Below are 20487 nucleotides of genomic sequence, written 5' to 3' on the forward strand. Positions count from 1 at the left end.
CCTCTGCAATTTTTATGGAGTCAGGCCAGTTTTGTAATGAATCGTGGTTCAAGGCATGTCAGAAATGTTGTATACTGTAGTTTCCAGATTTAAAAGGTCCACCTTATGCCCCCATACAAGAAATGGCCCCACCCAACCCCAATGGCTCTCTTGCCACCCAATGCCAAGGTATGGTACTTCCATATCCATTTGCCTACTAGATACTGTATAGAACCAATGAACCCTACAGTGACAATAGTTTTTTTTAATGGCTTTTGAAAAAATTCTCACTGATCACTTTCCACTTTCTTAAAAAAAACTCAGCTAAGAATGCATAATGAGATGCAGTTGAGAGTGCAGAAATCCATTACATTGTTGAAACAGCTGAACCCAGGAAAAACACTGCTTGATTGACAGCTCTGGCTCTCTGATCACTTCTGTGGATGTTTATTTAACAAATTAAAGGGGTTTCAAGGGCTTGCAGTTTCTGCGATTGGTACTTTATAGGGTTTGGGGCAGGAAACATTGTGTGGCACAGTGGTAATATCCCTACCTCTGGGCCTAGAAGTTCCAGTTTAAAGTCCCACCTCAGGGTTTGGAGAGCTACAGAAGGTGCGTTCATAACGGGGCCAAACAGGTTTAGTGGCAGCTTGTAAATCCTTCCAATATGCCTGATGGCAGGTGGTAAACAGTGAGAGAGTTTCCTGGTCAGCCGTACTACTGAAGGCAACAACAAACCACTGCAGTACTTTGCCAAGAACAATCCAATGGAAATCCATGGTCACCAACACCTTTTTAGGCCCTGGTATGAAGGGGGAGGAAAGGGTCTGGATGATTGACACTTTTATTGGCCTGTAGTAAAAAGGAGTTTTTTTGTAAGAAAACAGAAAGTTATGAATGAATGGTTTTTAAAAGTTTATTTTACATATCCCATTGCCTTTATAGGGTTCACTGTGGATTAACTGTTGTAGATTGGTATGGGGGTATAACACGGCATGGGGGGGGACATGAGGTGGCATGAATGGCCATGTGGAGTTTGTACAGTGTGAGCGGGTGCTCAGGGTGATGGCTACAGAGGGACGTAGCTTTTTTTTAAATAACTGAGACAACGTTCCACAGCACCGAGAGGGGACTATTAATTAGCCTGCCTCTGCAGCCCCTGTGGCTGCCTCCGAACCTTTTCTCAATTCAGCCGATCCGACGGCAGCCCACACCTGCATTCCCCGGAATTGAAATCCTGTACTTCCTCAAGCTTTCCTCCAAGGCTGGCAGGCCGAGCGGTAGGTTTTGCGAGTCCTGGAAGATGAAAACCCAGCTGAGTATCAGCAACGCCCCCCCCCGTAACCCTGTAACCCTACCTGATGTTTTGGACACTAAGGGGCACTTTAGCATGGCCTATCCACCTAACCTGCACATCTTTCGATTGTGGGAGGAAACCAGAGCAGCCGGAGGAAACCCTCACTGACAGAGTGAAAACATTCAAACGCCACACAGTCACCCGAGGCTGGAATTGAACCCGGAGCTGTGAGGTAGCAGTGCTAACCATTCTGCCACCGTGTTAGGTCTCTGCGACTCTATTGGAACAAGGTCAGTTGGAATTTTGAAACCTTAGGCTGATTTGTTAGGTCAAAGTATGAAGGGTTAAGGAACCAAGTTGAGAAAATGGAGCTGTGCGACAGCTCAGCCATGATCTAACTGAATGGCAAAATAGGCCCGAGGGGCTGAATGGCCCATTCCTGCTCCTAGGGGGCTAAATTCCTGTTTGGCAACTCCAACCTTAATGGTGATATTTAGGTTTGGCTCCATATCCAACAAGGAAACCTGTGCACAAGGAGGAGCCCAGCCAGGCTGATTCATATCTAACTGACTCCTTGGTGTTCTCACCAATCACTGTTTGTCGATGTACCACTTGTCAATGTACTCTGCTGATTATTGTTTTTGTCTACTATGTACATGCTGTATACATTCCTTCAGCCGCAGAAAAATACTTTTCACTGTACTTCGGTACATGTGACAATAAATCAAATCAAATCATATCAAATTTATCTCTCAACCAATGCCACTAAAACAGATTATTTGGGGATCATCACATTGATATTTGTGGCATCTTCTGGGCAGTATTCCCCCGCGGAACCCCTCCCACCATCATGAACCTCTGGCCAGCGTTGGTTCATGAACCAGGGGCTCCGGTGGGCGTCATTCCGGCAGCAGCCACCACCTCCCCCGTGGCGCTGCAGTTCAATAGAGCTGTTGGCCAATCAGAGGCTGGCAGCTCTCTGTGGGCGGGGCCTCGCACCCCAGGGTCCTGATCCGGTGGAAGAGCTGCTGCTGACCTTTCAACTACTTGATTGGCATGTGAGGAGGCTCTTGGTGGCTCTCCACATGCTGGCCAGAATTCCATTGCCTCTGTAAAATTCCCCCCTCAGTGTGTAAATGAACCACACGTCTGACAACACTATTGCTTCATTAGCTGTAAAGCACTTTGGAACAGCCTGAGTTTGTTTCAAGTGCTATATAGATGCAAGTCTTTCTTTTGAGCTGCCCAGGTGTCAATAATGAACATTACTCGCTGGAGTTTTCTCATTCTTGCCGGTTTGCCAGGGAGTTCAACCATGTCCAACAGAACCACCACTCACCAAGAAGCTTTACTTTCTGTACTTCCAAAAAAAAATGTCTGATCCTAAGTGACTTTGTCTCCAATCTTTTCCCTAAATTGAGTACAAATCGGTAGCAAAAATATCTTTTCACAGTTAATGACTCATTTGCCGGCTGGAATTCTACAATGCTGACGCAGTCCATAGAATCTCTACAGTGCGCAAGGAGGTCATTTCGCCCATCGAGTCTGCACCGACCCTCTGAAAGAGCACCCTATCTAGGCCCATTACCCCACCCTATCCCCTTAATCCCATCTAACCTGCACACCTTTGGACTGTGGGAGGAAACTGGAGCACCCGGAGGAAACCCCTGCAGCCACGGGGAGAACATGCAAACTCCACACAGACAGTCACCCGAGGCTGGAATTGAACCCAGAGCTGTGAGGTAGCAGTGCTAACCATTCTGCCACCGTGTTAGGATTTCGCTGCGACTCTATTGGAACAAGGTCAGTTGGAATTTTGAAACCTTAGGCTGATTTGTTAGGTCAAAGTATGAAGGGTTAAGGAACCAAGTTGAGAAAATGGAGCTGTGCGACAGCTCAGCCATGATCTAACTGAATGGCAGAATAGGCCCGAGGGGCTGAATGGCCCATTCCTGCTCCTATGGGGCTAAATTCCTGTCTGGCAACTCCAACCTTAACAGTGATATTTAGGTTTGGTACTTCGGTACATGTGACAATAAATCAAATCAAATCATATCAAATTTATCTCTCAACCAATGCCACTAAAACAGATTATTTGGGGATCATTGCATTGATATTTGTGGCATCTTCTGGGCAGTATTCCCCCGCGGAACCCCTCCCACCATCATGAACCTCTGGCCAGCGTTGGTTCATGAACCAGGGGCTCCGGTGGGCGTCATTCCGGCAGCAGCCACCACCTCCCCCGTGGCGCTGCTGTTCAATAGAGCTGTTGGCCAATCAGAGGCTGGCAGCTCTCTGTGGGCGGGGCCTCACACCCCAGGGTCCTGATCCGGTGGAAGAGCTGCTGCTGACCTTTCAACTACTTGATTGGCATGTGAGGAGGCTCTTGGTGGCTCTCCACATGCTGGCCAGAATTCCATTGCCTCTGTAAAATTCCCCCCTCAGTGTGTAAATGAACCACACGTCTGACAACACTGTTGCTTCATTAGCTGTAAAGCACTTTGGAACAGCCCGAGTTTGTTTCAAGTGCTATATAGATGCAAGTCTTTCTTTTGAGCTGCCCAGGTGTCAATAATGAACATTACTCGCTGGAGTTTTCTCATTCTTGCCGGTTTGCCAGGGAGTTCAACCATGTCCAACAGAACCACCACTCACCAAGAAGCTTTACTTTCTGTACTTCCAAAAAAAAAAATGTCTGATCCTAAGTGACTTTGTCTCCAATCTTTTCCCTAAATTGAGTACAAATCGGTAGTAAAAATATCTTTTCACAGTTAATGACTCATTTGCCGGCTGGAATTCTACAATGCTGACGCAGTCCACAGAATCTCTACAGTGCGCAAGGAGGTCATTTCGCCCACCGAGTCTGCAGCGACCCTCTGAAAGAGCACCCTATCTAGGCCCATTCCCCCATCCTATCCCCTTAATCCCATCTAACCTGCACACCTTTGGACTGTGGGAGGAAACTGGAGCACCTGGAGGAAATCCCTGCAGCCACGGGGAGAACGTGCAAACTCCACACAGACAGTCATCCGAGGCTGGAAGTGAACCCAGGTCCCTGGTGCTCTGAGAAGCAGTGCTAATCACAATTAAGACGTATTCAGTGAGTGTGACCTCTGCATTTTTGGGTCATCCTTTGTTGCTCCTTCACTTCCTCTGAATTGGATAGGCTCACTGAGCTTTCTGGAAGCTGCCTGTTTGTAATGGAACACTTTGTGATTGACAGATAATCTTCCGAATCTCCCTGGTTTAAATATCTCATTATAACTGATGAATAAAGCCGCATTTCTGGTTGGGCAACTGTTACAGGGAACTGTGAAAGGCCTCGCAGTGTCACAAGATCGATGCGGATGAGGCAACCGACATTGCTCATCAATCTAGTAAGAATCCAACAACCTCTTCAGAATTATGTTTGAGATGAATTGCGCTTTTCGCAGCCATTTGCATCTTTAATGTTGTATGGCATCCGATGATGTTTCTTAGGAAACACAATATGACATTGAGCCACACAACGCAATTTTTTTTTAGGATTGGTGACCGAAGGCTTGAACAAAGCTGTGTCGTAAAGAAGGAGAGAGACAGAGAAGCAAAGAGATGTATGGAGGGAATTCCAGAGGTGAGGGACTTCGATGGCTGAGGGCATGGCCATTCATGGTTGTAGGGGGTTGGGGGGGGGGGGGGAGATGGTGGATGTACATGGAGCTTTTGAAGGCTTGTAGCAGTGATTGGCAACCTAGGCTAGTGAGTGGGCCCCGTGAGTAGCCCTTCTTCATCTCAGTGGGCTGCAAGATTGAAATTAGGCTCGTTCCCAAAACATGACCCCGCGAATAAGATTGAAAATATTTAATATTGAGTTACAGAAAATGCTTGATCATTTATATATTAATAGAACTGTCATCATCTTCACATGGTCAAAACAAAATAAATATTTACACTTTGGACACACTGTCTTACTGTCAATTGTTGTTGCAATCAGCATGTACCTCATTTCACTTGCCCTTGTTTTACATGTGTGCCACTTCAATCATATCGGGAGGAAATCAGTGAAACGTGGCAACAGTCAACAAAATGTGTCGTGGGCCACGCTCGCATCCAGATGGGGCACATGTGGCCGCTGGGCCGTAGGTTGCCCACCACTGGCTGGTAGTGTTGAAGGGAGTTCTTCCATTAGTCCATCCTGACGTCCACACTGATTACTCTTAGAACATCCCAGAGTCCAACCTAAATTAGCCTTTAACCCACTTAAAGGATGTTTCAGGCATTCACTGTCTTCCTCCCCCCGCCCCTTCCAATTTCCTTCCCTTTTTGGCTAACTCTGCAGTGACTCTTCACAAGTTGCAGTTCTTCTTCTGCCGATAAGTGTTTTTATTGTTCTTTCATGGGAGATGGAGGTTGGTGGCAAAGTGAGTATTTATTGCCCACCCCTAACTGCCCCTTGAACTGCTGCAGTTCGTGAAGTGTAGGTACACCTGCAGTGCAGTTGGGAAGTTGAACCAGCGACAATAGGGATGGATTTTCATCCGAGACATGGCTAACAGGAGCCAGGAAACTTCCTCCCTCAGTGCACCCACCCTAAGAGGAAGTGACTGGAAAAGTGTGAATTTTAATCCAGGGTTGGGGGGGGGGGGGTCTGCTGGAGTTGGGTCTATCTTCCCTGGGAAGAGTTTGGAGGCAGCCACAGCAGCTGCTGAGTGCGGACGTGGGTGGCTTAATCCCACCCACTCCTCCTTGCCCCCCGTCCTAACAGTGCTCTGGGACTTTGTCCCACTGGTAGTAGTAACAGTAAAACAAAAACAGCTCTCTCGCCCATACCCCGCACAACCCCCATTTTAATCAATGATAATACATGCCACCTCATCCCCCCCATTCCCCCTCGTCTCCCCATTGGCCTTTATACCTACCATTTCAATCAAGCAACATTTTTACCTGGCACAGCTATCACAACAGACTAATGGATGTCTGGGCTCCTGGCTAAACCTCATCAGTATTCTTGGGGAAACATTGCGTGTGGAAGCTTTTTTTGTGATCTTTGTTTAAAATACATTTAGAGTATCCAATTGGCCCCCTCAAGGCCAACTAAGGATGGGCAATAAATGCTGGCACAGCCTGCAATGCCCACGTACAATGAACAAATAAAAAAAGTCTTTCTAACAATCCTAGATGTGTAATAATGACCTTAATATAGTATTGTGCAACAACCTCTGACCCTAAATATTATTAAACTGAGATTTCAATGCAGTTCATAAACTGAAATCAAAAACAAGAAATTTCACCTTTACTTTAAATAAAAGAAATATTGAATTTCCAAAACATTGGCACGTCAGGTTTACAGTGTCACCTCTCAGACACCGTACACTTCCTTTATTGGTGAAATCTCCAGAAGACATTCTAAAAATAGTAGGAGATCCATTTCTCAAAGGCCAACAAATAAATATTTTGAGTAGCTCCATTTGCTGCACCGTCTCCACTTACCAGACCCTGAGCATTATGGAAAAAGCGTATGAAAAACAATCGGGGAGAAGTCCACAGTACCTTTCGCTTTAAGGATTTAATGGGAAGCTGAAGAGTCCCTTTGTTTGAGTTTGGGGACTCTCTCTAAACCTGCACACACTCAGGTTAATCATATCTCAATAACAAAGGAAATACTTTCTGCGGGTCGACACAAGAATCTCTTTTCAAAGGGATTGAAGAATCTGGGGCTAAGATCCACTTTCCCGTCGAATGGGCCTCTGTGGCGGAAGCAAATTTTCACGGGGGGTTTTACTATTGTGCCTGACGTGGGATGTTGCGATCACCTTGGCTGACCCCTGCTTCGACAGGCCTTCATCTCTCATCAAAAAATGATCTCGCCACCTCCTCCCTCCCTCGCTACATTCTTCCCTTTTCTTTTTTAAAAATAAATTTAGAGTACCCAATTCTTTTTTTTCCAATAAAGGGGCAATTTAGCGTGGCCAATCCACCCAACAGGCACATCTTTGGGTTGTGGGGGTGAGACCCACGCAGACACGGGGAGAATGTGCAAACTCCACACGGTCAGGGACCCGGGGCTGGGATTGAACCTGGGTCCTCGGCGTCGTGAGGCAGCAGTGCTAACCACTGCGCCACCGTGTTGCCCCTTTTCCTTTTCCCCCTCTTCCCCAAGAGGCGCAGAGACACACTGAGGTAAGGTTCCAGCACCTCAATCAAGTTGTCACTCTTCACAGCGAATGTCACTCTGAGGGAGGCCCTGGAATGACCTCATCCCTGCCCCTCACCAACACCCACACAGTGGGTATTATCCAGCTGGGGTCAATGGATAGTTACCAGGATAGTTTACCCTTACCTCCCTCGCCCAGAATTAAGGAGACCAATTATAGTGGCTAGATTGAAGAATGCATAAACATAAAGGGTAAAAATCCACCTTGGGCAGTAGCACTGAACAGGTGGCATCACATTGCCAGCAGGTTACACTTTTCTGAAGTCAATGAGCAGTATCTTCTTCCCTCTCGAGTGGCATGGTTAGAGGCGGGGAGGACATTTTATTAGGCAAGAGAGTGGCAGGTGAGCACCTTCCACCTTCCTGCATCCAGCCCGATTAGGTCTAAGGAGGGGCGGCCCACGGAGTGTCTTCCCATCCTGCTGCCAATTGAGGCCCTTAAGTGGACAATCAATGCCCACTTAAGGGCCCTATGCCACTACCGCTGGTATTGGCTCATCTGTGGGCGGGCAGGCCGGTCACTACATGGGAGCACAACTGGTAAAGTGGTGTGGGCGACCTGTTGTCTCTTGGGGGCGAGGGTGTGCCGGTGGTGTTGGGGGCATGCCCTGATTCAAAACCATTCAGTGCCTGATCAAGGGGCTTGGGATTTCCTTGCTGCTGAGCCCCCACTGCATCCCTGCTCCACGAACCCCACCCAGCGAATCCCCTCCCGCTATGGCATAACCCTGGCTTCTGGGTGGTTCCATGATCCCAGGTGAGCGGTGGGTGTCCATCCAGCCATTGCTGCTGAGGAAAAGAAAAGAAAAGAAAAAATCTTCTGATTGGCTGGCAGCTTCCAGTAGGCAAGGCCTCCACCCCTGGGTTCCTGATCCCAGGGAAAAGCCCGCTGCTGGTCTCTCAACTGATTGGCTTGTGGTTTGTGGTTCGGCTGGCCTTGTCCAAAGGAGACGATGTGGGTGTCTCGCTGCCTCTCCAGCTGGCAGGAGAACAACCCCTCACTCCATCACCTCCATAAGCTCCCACCCAATGCAACAAAATATTGGTTGGGTTATGTAATGCGCCTCTATCTGTTGTTTTGCATCACAGCTAAAGATTTCCATACCACAGTCAATTTAAATAAAATGCAAATCTTCCAATCCTAGTCCGCGAGGGGATACTGGTTAGCGCTGGGCTCATTCCGGATGTACACATTGTGCATTGTCAATATAGCCAGCAAACACCGGAGGATATAGCAAACTCATTACACTGGGTGATACAGAACAGATAACCCAAGTAGGCAGTGGAGCTGGACAGTGTGGAAAAACCTCAAGGGATATTTGGTGGATATTTTGGGGAATGGGTCAGTGAGAGGTGTTAGTTTATTTCCCGGTGACTACAGAGTACTTACTAAGCCTGTACTTTCCTGTGTTTCTAATATCAATAATATTTCAACATTTGTAGCTATTGTGGGGCCACTTCCTTCCCGACACACATTGCCAAAACAAAAGTGAGACGGACGCATGCATTAAACATTCATTTGATGACAATTTGCCTCGCCAAGTAGAACGTACAATGACAGAATAGTGAAGCGTACTGTCCTCTATGTGCAAACTACAAATACAAACCAACAATGCATGAATAAACTGCCCTAACCAGGCAACAGCGGCATAATTACATTCACAGCCCGAGGACTCTCTTTCCAACAAATCAGGTGATTTGAGGGTGAAACCCTAGACCACTGGATATTGCTACAGTGACAGCAGGTTGCCAAAAATGTCAGCTCAACCTGTCGTCTTGGTATATAATATCTCAGCAGCTCACAGGGCTGAGGCCCTCACTTAATGACAAGCATTCCTCACTCAACAAACAAGACCAATCAGACGATGTGGCCAGGCTGTATTTGATTTGCTCTTGGGATATGAGCAAAGCTGACACTGATTGCCCACCATTAATTACCCTGAGAAGATAGCGATGAGCCTTCTTGTAAGTAACTGCTTCTGCCACCGAAGGACCTGCGTGGCCACTTCAGAGGGCAGCAAGAGTCAACTGGACTGGAGAACTGAATGAAGGTAGGCCCACTAAGCTGGACAACAAAGGAGAGAGAAGATGGATGGTGTGGTTGCCTATGCCAAATGTTACAGAGAGCTCTGACACCAATGTCATGGTTACACAGTTTCACTAAAAAGCAAAATACTACGCCTGCTTGAAAACTCAGATGAAGCAGGAAATGCTGGAAATACCCAGCAGATCAGCCAGCATCAGTGAAAGAGAAATAGTGATAACGGGCTGGGTTTTTATTCTGGCATTGGGCACATTTCTGGGTGCTGGCCTCGTGTTTAACACAACTTTTTAATGAGTTGATTGGTTAGCAGCCAGGGAGTGTGCTCACTATTCAATTAAATACAGTGGGCGGGGAGGGATGGTTGCTCCTGAAGCAAGAGGGCTAATAGGATGCCAACCGGTCCGGAAAGATTGGCAGCCCCACCAGAGGTGTGAGCTGGTAATGTAGGTAGGCGAGAGAATAGGTGGCTCATGATGGTAGTGGCTCCTGAAAATGTTTGGAAAAGATTGGATTATAACTGTAGTCCAACTGAAGGCTTTAATAAGCTAGATGTTTCCCCCCAGCAGCTCAGGTACAGAATGAAGGCTGCTGGGGCGGCACGGATTCTTATACCCCGCCTAGCAGGGCGGAGCTACCATACATCCTAACCAATAGAAAACATACAGTTTCCACCAATGGTGCCTCAGCCTATCAGGTACCGTAATACCGAGAATACCACATGCCCCAAGGCAGATTTTTGTCTGTTTCCATAGCTATTAATTCCTGGAACAGGTCACAAGACTGCTGCCAGAGGCTTACAGCTTCAGGGGCGTCACTCCACATCAAGCCTGGCTGAACAGGAGTCTCTCCCACTTTTACCGTCAGCCATTGGCATGTCTGGATTTGCAGGTTGATACTCAACCTGTTGACCACATTATGAATGCACCTTCCTTAGGCATTGAATCCTGGGTGGGACTTGAACCCAGAGTTTATGGCTCAGAAACAGGGCGCCACCCACTGCATCACAAACCTCCAATTTGTTGTATGGGATTCCAAATACAAGGCACTCTTGGGTGTCCTGTTTTGCATATCAGCCTGCTTAAGAACAGAGTGCGCACAGAGGTAACTGTGATAAGGACGAACCCTTAGAGGTTGAACCCTCGCAGCTGATGGGAGCACAATGGTGTTGGGAGAAAGCGTTGGATAACTGAATGACAAGTCTGAGATTTCATCATGGGCAGATGCCTGCTCGAACAATCCTGATTCAACACATGATGCTCAGCGTGAACATCTGTGAACAAAGCTTAAGAGTTCTGGGAGAGGATTGGACAAGAAAGCAGTGGCTGAATCTCTGCTGTTAGTAGTCTATACAAACTGATGCACAACACTGGCTTTCAGCTGACGCAGCTTGTGGTCCTGGAACATGTTGTGCAGGTTTAGATTAACCACCTGAAAGTTTCACAGTATTGTTTGGGTCCTGCTTTACCTTTTGTGGAGGAGCAACAGCTTTCAGACACCTTTCTGATTTCGTGAGGAATGGACCTCAAAGTGAAGGAAGATTTCAACCTCGTCATCTAGGCTATGGTTTTGGCCGAGGCTCAAGTCCAACATTAGCAAAAGTTTTTTTTTTCTCTTCAGTGTAGAGAGTTACAGTACTTCCAAAGTGGACAAATCTAGACCAACAAAGAGCTTCTATGGATGATAAGTGCAGCTGAGTTTCTGGAAGAATTTCCCATCTTCTGCTCAATCTTTCCGGCATCTTAAACCATTTCTTTAGCAAATTCTCCTCAAGAAGTCCTTGGAGCAAGGGTGTGTTCACACCATCAGCGTCAATCTTTCTCAAGCTTGTGTTTTCTTAATACTGAAACTGACCTCAAGATCCCCTCCCTGGTTTTATTCAGAGCTGCCTGCAGTCACTCAGCTGCCATTGTATTTATATAGGGAGTGTTCTGTGGAGGTCCATGCCCTCCATCAGCTTGTTGCTAGATTAGTGGGCAGGCTAGCGCAGTGATGGGCAACCTAGGCTGATGAATTGGGCCTCTTGAATGGCCCTCCTTCATCTCAGTGGGCCGCAAGATTGTAATCAGGCTTGTTCACTAAACATGATCCCATGAATAAGATTGAATACAAGCTGACTATTTCACAATGAGTTATAGAAAGTGCTGAATCTTTTATATATTCGTAGAACTATCATCAACTTCAAATGTAAAAAAAATAGTGTTTACGCTTTGGATGCAGAGGGAGTGCACGCCTCTCACAGTCAATGTTGTGTGCATTCAGCATGCACCTCACTTCGCTTGCCCTTGCTACACGCGTGTCACATCAGTCATACCGGAAGGTAAAAAAACGACGCCGATGCAAATCAGCGGAATGTGGCAATCCTGCGGGTGGGCAACGGTCAACAAAATGTCCCATGGGCCGCACTCAGAACCCAGATGGACCGTATGTGGCCCACTGGGCTAGGGTCAAATACTCTTCCCTGAGGAGCCACTGGGTAGATTCAGTTGTATAAAGTTGAATATTTATTCACAATAATTTCATGTTTATGTCCTTTAGGGAAGCCATGTTAAATAACTCACCAGGGGACTTCCGGTTGAGGCATGTAGGTATTGGTCACATGTTTGGTGGCTCCTGCCAGAGCTGTCTTTCATGGCCTTTTTAGCCCAGCTTTCGGTGATGATTTGTTCCGGAGGAGCTGTGGGAAGGTTTAGGACATTTATAGAATGTCAGAAACCGACAAGAAGAATCCAGGGAAGAAGGCAGTGAGCAAATGTCCGCCGCCAACTGTGGCGAGGGGTGCAGCAGGAGGAAAGCTGGCGAGCGGGAGCCCGTTGGGTGGGGCCATGCCAATTACAGTGGAGAAGGTGACGGAGGTGATGGCTGGAGTTCGAAAGGCTGTTAAAGCATTTCGAAAAGCATAAGGTGCTGCTCATGGCGTGGGTGGGAGAGGAGTTGGTGAGAGCTTCAACAACAGTGCAGGAGCAAGGTGGAGAAAATTAAAGGGATGGAGAAGGCCTTGTCAAGGCATAGTAACCATTTTACCTCTGTCGATGAGGAGCTGCAGAGGGTGGCAGAGATTAATAGAGGGCTGAGAGCCAATGTTGAAGACCTGGAGAACAAATCGCTTCGGCACAACCTGAGGATCATGGGTATGCCCGAAAGGCTGGAGGGCCAGAGGCCTACAGTATGCTTTGCCGGTGTGATAGCGAGGCTGATGGGGGATGGAGAGGAGTCCTCCCAGTATGAGTTGGACAGAGCCCACTGGTCACTCCGGCCGAGGATGAATAAGCCACCAAGGACGGTGATCGTCTGTTTCCATAATTTCCAGGTGAAGGAGAGAGTGTGGAGATGAGCGAAGCAGAGGCGCGAGGTGGAGTGGGAAGGAAACGGTACCTGCGCATAGCAGGACTGGATAACGGAGTTGGCAAGGAGGCGAGTGGCCTTCAGGCGGGCTACGGTGGTGATTTATAAATGCAACCTGCGGTTTAGTGTGGTCTACCTGGCGAAGCTGAGGGTCACGTACAATGGCAGAGATTATTACTTTGAGGCGGAGTTTGTGAAGTGAAGGCCTGGGATCGGACTGATATTGGACTTTTGGCAGTTTTTGGCTGAGATTTGGCTGAGTTTTTTCCCCTCTTTTTTTCCCTTTCTTTGTTTTTTTCTGAGTTGGGTTCTTTTTCTTATATAGGTGTTATGGATACATTTGTTGGGGTTCTTTTTGGATGTAACGGGGATTGGGGGGCGAGGGATGCATTGGGGTTGGTGTGGTTTCATTTTAGATGTGGGGGAGGGGCCATCACGTTAGCAATATTGACGAGTGAACGGGAGCGAGGTGAGGGGGAGGGGCCGCAACCGTTGTAACCTGTTTGGGCAGGTGTCGATGGGTCTGGGAGGTGTGAATGTTTGGGGGATGGGGTCGATCCTGGGTGAGGTGTTTACAAGAGGAAGTGATGTAGGGAGGGAGGGGGAGGCGGCAGTGACAAGGGCTGGGGCAGGGTCCTGCTTGCAAGGCGGGGTCTGGAAGGAAGGTCATGGCGGGTCGGAAGGGCGGTGGGTTGAGAGACCCCCCCCCCTCCCCCTCCCCCGTGAGTGGTGGCGTGGAACATAAGAGGGTTGGGGGGACCGGTGAAGAAAGCCAGGGCCTGAAGGTGGATGTGGTGCTGTTACAGGAGACCCATCAGAGGGGAAAGGACCAGATGTAGCTGAGGAAGGGCTGGGTGAGCCAGGTGTTCCACTCTTGCGCCGATAGGGTGCGGGGGTTGGCTATACAGGTGGGTAAATGGGTGAGGTTCCGAATGGAGAAGGTGATGGCGGACCAGGGGGGCAGGTACGTGATAGTGATGTGTGTGCAGGAGGAGAGAATGATGGTGTTCCTTTGCGTGTAGCCTCAACCTGGGACGACGTTAGGTTTGTGAGGAGGATGTTAGCGGCTATACCGGACCTGGGTGCCCACTAGTTGATAATGGGGTGGGGGGGGGAAATTGGAAAATGGTGCTGGACCCGAGGATGGATAGGCCTGGGCCACGTTCGCTGGTCCCCTCGAGGGGGGCATAGTTGTTAGGGGGGTTTATGAAGGAGATGGGAGGGGTGGACCCGTGGAAGTTTTTGCATCCACCAGACAGGGAATATTTGTTTTTCTCCTTGGTGCACAAGGTGTATTCAAGGGTCAACTTTGAGGTAGGCAAGGCACTGGTGGCTTTGGTAAAGAAGGCGAAGTACTCGACGATTGTGATATCGGACCATGCGCTGCACTGGGTGGATGTGGTCCTGGAGAAGGGGCCGGCCCAGAGGCGTGGAGGCTGGATGTGGGCTTGTTGGCAGACCTAACCGGTTGTATTAAGATTGGGAGGGTGTTGGGGAAGTATGTAGAGTTTAATCACAGTGGGGAGGTCCCATTGTCGGAGGTCTGGGAGGCATTGAAGGCGGTAGTGAGGGGGGAGATCATCACATTTAAGGCGAAGGTGGATAGGAAGGTGTGGGAGGAGTGGCAGCGGCTGATCGAGGCGAATTTGGAGGTGGATGGAAGATATGTGGGGGATCCGGAGCTGGGGATGTTGGTGAGGAGGAAGGAGTTACAAGAGAAGTTTGACTTCCTGTCTACGGGCAGTTCGGCAATTAAAGCGAGTACGAGGGGATTGGGGGGTATAGAGTATGGTGTGTCATGTGAGAGTACCTTTAAGAAATGGGTGTATAAGAAATGTTTACCTTTAAGAAATGGGTATTATCAGTGATGTCAGAGTGTGGGTGGAGCTGGGCTGTCTGTCAGCTTTTTACTTCCGTTTTTGAGCAGGTTGCAGGGTGTGTTTTAGTTTCGTTTTCAGAGCTGGATAGCTGCAGTCACAGCCAGAAGGTGTATGAATCTTTCTCTGTAATCTAAACACTGTAAATTGATCCTGGTGATTTAAAACTAATAGCAGTAGTGACTTTAACCTGATGTGCTTCTGGTAAAAGGTGTTTTAAGTCGTATGGATGTTAAAAGGAAAGCTTACGGATTACTTAGTGTTGTATTCTTTGGGGGTTGTATTTGAATTAATGGTGGCTAAGATGTTCACTGTATGTTTTAAAAAGGTTAACTTGAGTCCATAGAATAAACATTGTTTTGTTTAAAAAAATACTTTTTCCATTTCTGCTGTACCATACCTGTAGAGTGGGCCGTGTGCTCCCCATACCACAACATATTAAAAGTTGTGGGTCAGGTGAACTCCATGATACACTTTGGGGTTCTCTAAACAGGGGTGAAAGCCAGTGGATTGTTAGTAGGCTATTTCCGCTGGCAGGCAGCGGCGAGAGAGATTGTGCAGATTAGGGAAGGGACAGGAGGGGTGATGGTGGCTCTGCAGCAGGTGAATAGGGTGTTTGAGGACTTTTATAGGGGTTTATATAAGTTGGAGGATGGGTGGGGATGACGGAGTTTTTGGAGCGGTTGGAGTGACCGGGTTGGAGGAGCCATTAGGTCTGGAGGATGTGAAGGCAGAGATAGGGAAGATGGAGTTGGGTAAGGCGCCGGGGCTAGATGGGGTTCCCGGTGGAGTTTCATAAAAAGTTCAAGGACAAGTTGGCGCCACTGATGGTGGAAATATTTGAAGATGTGATGACGAAGGGGGATTGCCGGAGACCGAGGCAGGCATCTATTTCACTGTTATTGATAAGGACCCAGTGGAATGTGGGTCGTATAGGTCCATTTCTCTACCGAATGTGGAGGCCAGGATATTGGCAAAGGTGCTGTGAGGCTGGAGGGGTATCTTCCGAAGGTGGTGGGGGAGGATCAGACGGTGTTCATTAAGGGCAGACAGCTGTCATCGAACGTGTGGCAGCTGCTTTCTCCGGCAGAGGGGAGGGTGTTAGAGGTGATGATGCCATTTGATGCGGAGGAAGTATGTGACAGAGTGGAATGGAGATATTTGTTTGCGGTACTGGAGAAGTTTGGGATTGGGCCTAAGTTTGTGACTTGGGTAAAATTGCTATATTGGATCTGACAAGTTGTGTGCAGACAAATGAGACAATAGTCTGGGAACGAGGCAGGAGTGCCCCATGTCCCCCCTCTTGTTTGCATTGGAGATTGCGCTGAAGGGTTTGGGCTTATGGAGGGGGATAGTGAAGGGGGAGTTGGAGCATAGGGTGTCGCTATACACGGATGATTTACTGTTGTATATCACGGACCCAGGCTCCTCGGTGAGGGACATAATGGGGTTGCTGGGGAAATTTGGGGCAGTTTTCAGGATAAAAATTGAATCTAGGGAAGAGTGAGTATTTTGCTGTGTTCCCTTCGGGTGAAGGGGCAGGAGTGGAGTGGTTGCCATTTAGGGTGGCGACAACTGACTTAAGGTACTTCTGGGTGCAGGGAGAGCGGGACTGGGCATGACTCAGTAAGCTAAATTGCAGAAACCTGGTAGGGAAGGTGAAGGAGGATCTGGGGAAGTGGAAGAGTTTCCCTTTGTCGTTGGCTGACCAGGTAAAGGCAGTAAAAATGAATATTTTACCACGCATTTTGTTTCTGTTCCAGTGTCTATCGGTCTTTTTGCCAAAAGCATTTTTTTGAGGAGTGGATTGACTGGTCTTGACGTTCATGTGGGCAGGGAAGGTGGCGAGGATAAGGAAGGCGGTGCTCCAAAGGGGTGGCAGTCGGTGGGGGGAGGGTGCGCTTGGCTCTCCTGAATCTGTTGCATTATTACTGGGCAGCAAAGGCGGGGAAAGTGCAGGGCTGGAGCAAGGGGTCTGAGGCTTTGTGGGTGCGGATGGAGGCGGGGTCCTGTAAGGGGTGGGACTGCGGGCGTTGGGAACAGTGTCGCTGCCGCTAGTTGCAGGGAAGTATTCTGGGAATCCGGTAGTGGTAGCCTAGCTGAGGATCTGGGGGCAATTTTGACAGCACTTCAAGTTGAGGTCAGTGTTGAGGTTATGCCGATCATAGGGAATCATGGGTTTGAGCCGAGATGGATGGATGCAAGGTTCCGGAGATGGGAGGAGAGAGGGGTGAAAGAGCTGAAGGATTTTGTTCTGGAGGGGAGATTTGCAAGTTTAGAGGATTTAGGAGTGAATATAGATTTCAGCGTGCAGAGGGCTTTAGGTATATGCAGGTGCGGAATTTTGCAAGAAAGATTTTTTCGGGTTTCCTGGTGTGGGGGCGTGTGGGGGGTGGGGGGAGCGTCAGGTACTGTTTGTGTAAAATGTTAAGCTGTTGAATAAAATATATATTTTTTAAAAAATAGCTCAGTCCTGAGAAGCTGGCTTGCCAAGGAAGCCGTGATGCTGCTTGTAATGGAAGTTTCTGGAAACACCGAGAGTTAAAGATCTGGGGTGGGATTGTCCGACTCCCCCCGCCGGTTGCCGAATTCTCCGGTGCCGGATATTCGGCGGGGGCGGGAATCACGCCGCGTCGGTCGGTGAGCCCCCCCCGGCGATTCTCTGGCCCGCGATGGGCCGAAGTCCCACTGCTGGAATGCCAGTCCCGCTGGCAAGAATCGAACCACCTCTCTTACCGGCGGGACCAGTCGGCACGGGCAGGCTCCGGGGTCCTGGGGGGGGGGGGGCGATCTGACCCCGGGGGGTGCCCCCACGGTGGCCTAGCCCGCGATCAGGGCCCACTGATCCGCGGGCGGGCCTGTGCCGTGGGGGCACTCTTTTCCCTCCGCCTCGGTCACAGCCTTCGCCATTGCCGACGTGGAAGAGACCCCCCCCCCTGCGCATGCGCGGGGGTGACGTCAGCAGCCTTTCGGCGAAGTCCTTTCGGCCCCAGCTGGTGTGGCGCCAAAGGCCTTTACCGCCAGCCGGCGGCGCGCCAACCACTTCGGCGCAGGCCTAGAGAAATCCGCACCTGGGGCAAAATTCTCTCCCAACGCGCTCAAATCGGCGCCAATCAGACGGGCATCGCGCCGGCCCAAAGGTGCGGAATGCTCCGCATCTTTGGGGGCCAAGCCCCAACATTGAGGGGCTAGGCCGACGCCGGAGGGATTTCCGCCCCGCCAGCTGGCGGAAATGGCGTTTGTTGCCCCGCCAGTTGGCGCGGAAATGCGGCGCATGCGCGGGAGCGTCAGCGGCCGCTGACAGTTTCCCGGCGCATGCGCAGGAGCGTCAGCTGACAGTTTCCCGCGCATGCGCAGTGGGGAGAGTCACTTCCGCCTCCGCCATGGTGGAGGCCGTGGCGGAGGCGGAAGGGAAAGTGTGCCCCCACGGCACAGGCCCGCCCGCGGATCGGTGGGCCCCGATCGCGGGCCAGGCCACCGTGGGGACACCCCCGGGGTCAGATCGCCCCGCGCCCCCCCCCCCCAGGACCCCGGAGCCCGCCCACGCCGCCGGTAAATACCAGGTTTAATTTACGCCGGCGGGACAGGCAATTTCTGGGCGGGACTTCGGCCCATCTGGGCCGGAGAATTGAGCGGGGGGTCCCGCCAACCGGCGCGGCCCGATTCCCGCGACCGCCCAATCTCCGGTACCGGAGACTTCGGCGGGGGCGGGATTCACGGCGGGCAACGGCCATTCTCCGACCCAGCGGGGGGTCGGAGAATGACGCCCCAGGGCCGGGTAGGGGAGAATCCCGGCCCTGATTTCACACTGATCAGCAGAGAACCACTCCAATTCTAGACGATGACAGTAGGATGCAGCAAGTTGACTGATTAGCTTCTGAAGCCAAACGCATGGCCCCAATAACAAATTGTGATTAAAACGTTGACAGAGCATCTAGTTTACTCCACTGCATTACATCAAATGCACATCAGAGAGAGGAGAGAGTCCATTTGGCCTCTTTCCATATCAGTGGAAATCCCATAGGCATCAGTAATAATCAAACTGCTAGCATTAACACAAGTTACTTTTGGCTGCTAAGTGACATTCACTCCACAAACGTACCAGTTAATGACTTTCCATTTTTAAAATATCTTTTTCCAATTAAGGGGCAATTTAGCGTGGCCAATCCACCTACCCTGCATGGGTTGTGGGGGTGAGCCCCACACAGACAGGGAGAGATTGTGCAAACTCCACATTATAATAATCTTTATTAGTGTCACAAGTAGGCTTACATTAACACTGCAATGGAGTTACTGTGAAAAGCCCCTAGTTGCCACATTCAGGCACCTGTTTGGGTACACAGGGGGAGAATTCAGAATGTCCAATTCACCTGACAAGCATGTCTTTCGGGACTTGTGGGAGGAAACCGGAGCACCCGGAGGAAACCCACGGAGACATGGGGAGAACATGCAGACTCCGCACAGACCTATTCCAATCCCGGGTCTTCGGCGCAGTGAAGCAGCAGTGCTAACCACTGCGCCACCGCGCTGCCACGTCATTGACCATTTCCGACAAGAATCTATTCATCTCCTCATGACATTAATGGCATTACCATTTTTGAATACCCCACCACCAACATCTTTGGGGGGGGTGGTTACCGTTGACCAGAAACTGAACTGGTCTGGCCATATAAATACAGTGGCTACAAGAGCTGGTCTAGATGGGGATTTCTGAGGTGAGTAACTCAAATTTTGACTCCCCAAAGTCTGGCCACCATCTACAAGGTACAAGTCAGGAGTCCGATGGAATACTCTCCACTTACCTGGATGAGTGCAGCTCAAGAAGCTCAATGCCAGCCAGGACAAAGCAGCCCACTCGATTGCACCGCATCCATCACTTAAACATTCCTCTATCACTGACGCATAATGACAGCAATGTGTACAATGTACAAAATTCTTTCCAGAAATTCACCAAGGCTCATTTGACAGCACTTTCCAAACCCACGACCTCTACCATCTAGGATGATTATGTTGATGCCGGCGTTGGACTGGGGTGAGCACAGTAAGAAGTCTTACAACACCAGGTTAAAGTCCAACAGGTTTGTTTCAAATCACTAGCTTTTGGAGCACTGCTCCTTCCTCAGGTGAATGAAGAGGTAGGTTCCAGAAACATTTATATTAGACAAAGTCAAAGATGCAAGATGAAGGGCAGCACAGTGGCGCAGTGGTAGCACTGCAGTCTCACGGCGCCAAGGTCCCAGGTTCAATCCTGGCTCTGGGTCACTGTCCGTGTGGAGTTTGCACATTCTCCCAGTGTTTGCGTGGGTTTCGCCCCCACAACCCAAAGATGTGCAGGGTAGGTAGATTGGCCATGCTAAATTGCCTCTTAATTGGAAAAAATGAATTGGGTACACTAAAATTTAAAAAAAAAAGATGCAAGATGCTACTTTGAATGCGAGCATTTGAAGGTAATTAAGTCTTTACAGAGCCAGAGAGAGGGGTAACCCCAGGTTAAAGAAGTGTGAATTGTCTCAAGCCAGGGCAGTTGGTAGGATTTTGCACGCTCAGGCCAGATGGTGGTGGTGAATGTGATGCGACATGAATCCATGGTCCCGATTGAGGCTGTACTCATGTGTGCAGAACTTGGTTATAAGTTTCTGCTCCGCGATTCTGCATTGTCGTGCGTTCTGAAGGCTGCCTTGGAGAACGCTTACCCGGAGATCAGAGGCTGAATGCCCTTGACTGCTGAAGTGTTCTCCAACTGGAAGGGAACATT

General features: G+C 49.5%; 2 protein-coding genes across 3 annotated transcripts in view; one reads left to right on the plus strand and one right to left on the minus strand.

The window, feature by feature from the left end:
• LOC140409268 (pantothenate kinase 3-like) overlaps nucleotides 1-20487 on the plus strand; it is a 163705-nt gene that overhangs the window by 139293 nt on the left and 3925 nt on the right. The gene's annotated exons all lie outside the window — the stretch shown is intronic.
• rnf24 (ring finger protein 24) overlaps nucleotides 1-20487 on the minus strand; it is a 224492-nt gene that overhangs the window by 33755 nt on the left and 170250 nt on the right. The window lies entirely within an intron of this gene.

Source organism: Scyliorhinus torazame, chromosome 3 (genome assembly GCF_047496885.1).
Source record: "Scyliorhinus torazame isolate Kashiwa2021f chromosome 3, sScyTor2.1, whole genome shotgun sequence".
Classification (NCBI taxonomy): domain Eukaryota; kingdom Metazoa; phylum Chordata; class Chondrichthyes; order Carcharhiniformes; family Scyliorhinidae; genus Scyliorhinus; species Scyliorhinus torazame.